A 6,755-nucleotide genomic window follows, 5' to 3' on the forward strand; every position below is an offset into this window, starting at 1 on the left:
CCCACAAAATCTCCTAAAATTCTTCTAGATCAATCTACAAGTCTCACTTATCCAGAAATGACTAAAAAATAAGATAAAACAAAGTTCTTATGTGAGTGGGAGAATGGTGAAATCGCAGATGAAAGCTTCAAGGCTAAGGAATGTATTCAACACGTCACTAGTGCAGTTGCAGTGAATTCAGGTCTGATTTGACCTCGATTCAGTCCGATTCTATCAAAACTCAAAACAGGAAAGTTGTAGAACGTTTCCTTATCTTGCAAACGCATCTTGAATCATCTCAATTAGAGTCGGGATGAGAGAGTTATGCTCAATCTACCACACGGTGCCGAAACTGTGCAAAATGACCCGAGTAGCCTTGTTTCTCACCTAACGCCTCTTTTCGTGCCTTAAACCAAAATATAAGAATTATGAGTGCATTTGGGCATAAAATAAACATAAAAGGCTAATTATTAAGGGAGAAAATATGATATTTTTCGTTCTCATAAAATCCCCCCACACTTAGACCTTGCCCGTCCTCGGGCAAGACAGAACTTAAGCAAACTAAGCAAACTATTCTACCAAAGTTTAAACTCAATCTTCCTTCATCTTTTTCCACAAATGTTCTAGGTTAACTATTGCAAACCGTTAAATCCACAGGACCATGTTATACATGACTCATCCATCAACCAATCCAATTTTTGCTACTACAAACCAGGTAGTAAACTAGGGAAAACATTTTTTTTTTCTTGGTGGAAGTGAGTGCATTTTATGCTCCATCTCACTTTCAGGACTTAGTCAGATGATGCATTTTATGCTCCATCCCACTGTTAGGATTACTTGGTCAATAGGTGCATTTTATGCTCCGTCCTACTGTTTGAATTGCTGGCTAGTAGGTGCATTTTATGCTCCATCCTACTATTGAATTGCTTTGTTGGTAGGTGCATTTTATGCTCCGTCCTACCAATTGAATTGCTTGGTAAAATATTTACCCTATTTACTTAAACCTAGATTTAGGACTAGCTTAAAAAGGGGATGGCTTCAGGTGAATCCTGTATTCCCTAATCATATTTCTTTACTAAGTTCACAAAAGTTGTCCTAGAACATTGTTTCAATTGATTCCAAAAGAGTTGAGCTTTTTTTTTTTTTTTTTTTTTTAGAACAAATTCTGAAAAACACAACCTAAATTAAATTTTAAAATGCAACCTAAATTCTAACCTAAATCCCCTCCCCCACACTTAAAATTTACATTGTCCCCAATGTAGGGTAAAATGCAAAGAAAGGGCAGAAACAACTAAACTATAAATGCAAAAACAAAAAAAGAAGAGAAAAAGAAAAAGCAAACTTCCCCTTTTTTAATCAGCATAAACTGGATCCTCTAGGTCCAATTGTTCCACATGTTCTACCCGGAAGCCTTCATAGAAATTCTTGAGTCTATGGCCATTCACCTTGAACATTTTGGAAGTTGCTAGACTTTGAATCTCAATTGCACCATGGGGAAAAACATTAGTAACAACAAAGGGTCCAATCCACCGAGATTGTAGCTTACCCGGAAATAGATGAAGCTGTGAATGGTAAAGAAGGACTTTTTGACCGACTTTAAACTCCTTCCTGGAGATCATTTTGTCATGAAAGGCTTTCGTCTTTTCCTTGTAAATTCTTGCACTTTCATAGGCATCATTCCGAATCTCCTCCAGCTCTTGTAGTTGCAACTTCCGGTGTTCTCCACTTTCATCCATTTTCATGTTGAGACTCTTGATAGCCTAATAAGCCTTGTGTTCTAGCTCAACTAGAAGGTGGCATGGTTTCCCAAACACCAATCGATAGAGTGACATACCAATGGGCATCTTGTATGCAGTCCTATATGCCCACAAAGCATCATCCAACTGCAAACTCTAGTCTTTTCTACTTGGATTGACCATCTTTTCAAGGATGGACTTGATCTCTCGATTTGACACTTCCGTTTGTCCACTAGTTTGCGGATGGTAGGCAGTTGACACTTTGTGGGTCACATGGTACTTTCATAGGAAAGCCTCCACAGTTCGATTATAAAAGTGAGTGCCTCGGTCACTTATCAGAGCTCTTGGGATCCCAAACCTGGAGAAGATGTTAGACTTGATAAAACCTATAACAACCATAGAATCTTCAGTCCTGATGGCTTTGGCTTCCACCTATTTCGAGACATAATCGACAGCAAGTAAAATGTAAACATAACCGAATGATACAGGGAAAGGTCCCATGAAATCGATGCCCTAAACATAAAAAATTTCACAAAACATTATGGGGGTTTGTGGCATCTCATTCCTTTGGGATATATTACCTGCCTTTTGACAATGATATCATGACTTACAGAAAAGATATGAGTCTCAAAATAACCACGGCCAATAGAAACCACATTCGAGCACTTTTCTTGCTGTCCTCTTATAGCTCCAAAGTGACCTCCACAAGCATATGAGTGACAAAATGTTAGAACAGAAACAATCTCATCTTCAGGTACGCACCTTTTTATCACTTGATCTGCACAGTGCTTCCATAAGTATGGGTCATCCCACACATAGTATTTGGCATCACTTTTGATCTTATCTCTTTGAGTTTTAGACAAACCAAGTGGCAAGGCATTAGTAACCAGATAATTCACAATATTCGCATACCAAGGTGATGTCTCATTTTCCGAGAACAATTGCTCATCAGGGAACATCTCTTGTAGAGGATGTTCATCCTCCATGTGAACCAAACGACTCAAGTGATCGGCTACATAATTTTCTGCACTCTTTTTGTCTTTGATCTCCAAATCGAATTCGCTCAAGAGCAGTATCCATCTTATTAATCTTGGTTTTGCCTCCTTCTTTGTCATCAAATAACGAATAGCTGCATGATCAGAATAAACAATGACTTTAGTACCAAGCAAATAAGACCGAAACTTTTCTAAAGCAAAAACAATAGCTAAAAGCTCCTTCTCAGTGGTGGAGTAATTTCTCTGAGTATCATTCATAGTTTTCAAGGCATAATAAATGGCATGAGATGCTTTCCCAATTCTTTGACCCAAAATGGCGCCTACGACATGGTCACTTGCATTGCACATGATCTCGAAGGGAACATTCCAATCGGGAGGCTGGATGATTGGGGTAGAAGTCAATAGTTCTTTCAGCTTATCGAAAGCATTTTTACACGCCTCATCAAACTCAAAAGCCTCATCCTTTTGTAACAACCTGCATAGGGGTAATGCTGTTTTGGAGAAGTCTTTGATGAATCTCTTGTAAAAACCTGCATGTCCAAGGAAAGAACAAACCTCTTGCACACTAGTGGGATAAGGTAAAAAATGAATAATGTCAACTTTAGATTTATCTACCCCAATTCCCCTAGATGAAACAACATGACCCAAAACTATACCTTGTTCAACCTGAAATATCATTTTTCAGAATTCAGCACAAGGTTAGCTACAAGTGTAAGGTTATGCAAACAGTTACCAAAGGAGTCTCCATAAACTATGAAATCATCCATAAAGACTTCTATGATATTCTCAATGTAATCTGAAAATATGCTTAGCATACACCTTTGGAAAGTGGATGGGGCATTGCAAAGGCCAAAGGGTACACGGCAGTATGCAAAGGTTCCAAATGGGCATGTGAAAGTTGTCTTTTCTTGATCTTCTTGAGCAATTGCAATCTGAAAATACCCTGTATAGCCATCAAGGAAACAATAGTAAGAATGACCAGCTAACATTTCAAGCATTTGATCAATAAAAGGTAAAGGAAAGTGGTCTTTGCAAGTTACAGTGTTTAATTTTCTATAATCTATACAAACCCACCACCCATTCTGAATACGGGTGGGAACCAATTCATCATTTTGATTTTTCACCATAGTTATTCCCGTCTTTTTGGGGACCACTTGAACCGGGCTAATCCAGCTGTTGTCCGAAATGAGGTAGATCACACTGACTTCAAGAAGTTTGAGGAAGGGTTTGCTCCTTCTTCAAGCAGGATGCGGTACATGCATGTAGACGGGCTGATTCCTTTGATATCCACAATCGTCCAACCGATAGCCGTCTTATGCTCCTTAAGAACTTGCACAAGCTTCTCTTCTTGTGGTGCACTAAGGCTACTAGAGATGATCACCGGTAATGCCTCTCCATCTCCAAGGAATATGTACTTGAGGTGACTAGGGAGAGACTTCAATTCTGGAATGGGGGCCTGCAAAACAGAGGGTAAAAGTCTCTTATAGGAATCAACAACAAAATATTAGGAGCATTACCTGACTGTGGTAACTCCGGAGAATTATCCAATGCTGCAACAGTTTCCTGCAAATCAACATTCAGCATTGGCTCCTCTTTCTCAAGATGCTTACTAATGGAGACTTCCAATCCATCCTTCCCTTCGAGTTCGAGGACCTCCTATGCCAAAGAGTCTATGGCATCAACAGAACAAATAGGATCATCATCAGTAGGATATTTCATGGCATCATAAATATTAAATTTAACAATTTCACCATCAAATTCCATGGTGAGTGTGCCATTATAAACATCTATCTTAGTCTTGGATGTCTTTAAAAATGGTCTTCCTAGCAAAATAGGAGTGGTTTGATCACTATTATCCATATCAAGCACATAAAAATCAGCAAGAAAAACCTAATCATTTACTTTCACATGAACATCCTCAACTACACCCTTAGGATAGGCATTGGATCTATCAGCCAATTGAATCACAACACCAGTTTTATTTAAAGGTCCAAGTTTCAAAGAAGCATATATAGAACATGGCATGACATTAATGGAAGCTCGTAAGTCTAACATGGCCTTCTTAATTCTAGTGTTACCTATCATGCAGGGGATAGTGAACATACCTGGATCCTTGCACTTTGTAGGGAGTTTTCTTTGAATAACTACAGAAACATTCTCCCCTACTCTCACCTTTTCACATCCTTTTAGTTTCTATCTCCTCTTGTGTGTACATAATTCTTTCAGAAATTTAGCATAACAATGTACTTGTTTAATAGCATCTAAGAGTGCAATGTTTACCTCGCATCTACGGAAAGTTTCATAGAATTCTTTGAACTGATCTTCTTTTTTAGAACCTGCTAAAGCATTAGGAAAAGGAGGTACCGATTTATAGTCAGAAAAAGGAGGAAACTTACACTTGGGTACTTCATCGTCATCGGGAATGATTTCTTTCTCCTTTCCTTAATTCGACAATGCGGGGGCTGCCCTTGCTGGTGCATCAACCTCTTTACCTCTTCTCAAAACAATCGCACTTGCATTTTCTTTTGGGTTCACAATCGGTTGAGAGGGTAATTTCCTCAAACTTTGCACCTCTAACCGATTAATTGCGGTCGCCATCTAGCCCATCTGATTATCCAAGCGTTGGATACTGGCCTTTGTCTCTTACTAAAATTGTTTCATCTCCTGTTGAAATAACAAAGTATTAGTGGCAAGAGATTTAACAATATCATCTAAAGACATACCTGAATCAGAAGTTTGGGCTGGTTGTTGTCTAGGGGGGTGCAACTGATATGGCTGAAAAGTTTGGCATTTTTGTGGATTCCCATAGCTGAGATTGGGGTGATCCCTCCTTCTCGGATTATACGTGTTTGAATAGGGATCATATTTCCTTTGTGGTTGCCCTAGAAAACCACCTGCCGCATTTACTTGCTCAACGGGCTCCTCTTGAAGAGTTGGGCACATATCCATTGGATGCCCTATTATCGAACATATCCCACAAGCCTTCACCGTTTGCATATTACCTGCAGCCATTTGATGAACAAGAGAGGTCAGACTTGCAATTTGTTGTTCTAGGGAAGAGATATTTACCTCATTAGCATGCTTTGCTGGAGGGTTAAACCTATAGCCGAACTGCTGAGAATTGGCCACCATATTTGCAATCAGATTTCTCGCGGCCTCGGGAGTTTTATCTACTAAAGCCCCTCCACTAGCAGCATTGATCATGCTCCTATCAATAGGTTGAAGTCCCTCATAAAAATACTGAATAAGTAGTTGTTCGCTGATTTGATGATGGGGACAGCTTGCACATAACTTCTTAAAGTGTTCCCAGTATTCATGTAGGGACTCCTTGTTGTATTGCCTTATACCGCAGATTTCTTTTCTGATATTGGCCACCCTTGAAGCTGGGAAGTACTTTTCTAGGAATATGATGCGAGTAGAATTTATCATATTTTTATCCCCAATTATTATGTCTTTTATACTGAATTAGCACCTAATTGGACTCATATTTCTGTTCAGGGCATGAAAGAAGGCATCAGGAGCAAAGAAAGACAAATCGGATGGGTTTTCACAGTTTCAGCAGTGATCAGTAATCTAGACCTAACTTTCATATTCGAGCTTAGATTGGGTTGATTCATGATCCACTGGAAAGATAAGAGATACATCTACAACTTTCATGTTTTGGGATTTCGTCGATTCGGCATACATTGAAGTCAAATCTGGGCCCAAAGATAGAGCACTTTCGTAGTGAGGCCCAATTCCCAACTGAAGCCCATTTCGCAGAAGAACATTGAAGCAGCCCAAGATATTAAAGCAGCCCATTCGAATTCAAGAGTTCGAGAGTCCTCTTAGATTTAAACTCTTAAATGTAATTCCAGAAATATTAAGAAAGGATTTAGATAATGAGAGAGGAGAGAAGATAGGATAGGATAGGAGGAGTTTGGATCAAGGCTGGATTATCCATTCTTGAGATAACTCCAAGAAATTGTAATCTATATGAGAGTTGGGGGGTACCAGCCCTAGGGGATCATGAATTGCATTGGGCTATCAGTTAAGAGAGGAGAAA

The 6,755-nt window shown here is 39.2% G+C and overlaps 1 pseudogene; it reads right to left on the reverse strand.

Annotated features, from left to right (window-relative positions):
• Positions 1-1,331: 1,331 nt before the first annotated feature.
• On the reverse strand, positions 1,332-6,139 carry LOC104590365 (uncharacterized; annotated as a pseudogene).
• Positions 6,140-6,755: the final 616 nt, after the last annotated feature.

This window comes from Nelumbo nucifera, chromosome 1 (genome assembly GCF_055504915.1).
Source record: "Nelumbo nucifera cultivar China Antique chromosome 1, China Antique-T2T, whole genome shotgun sequence".
Classification (NCBI taxonomy): domain Eukaryota; kingdom Viridiplantae; phylum Streptophyta; class Magnoliopsida; order Proteales; family Nelumbonaceae; genus Nelumbo; species Nelumbo nucifera.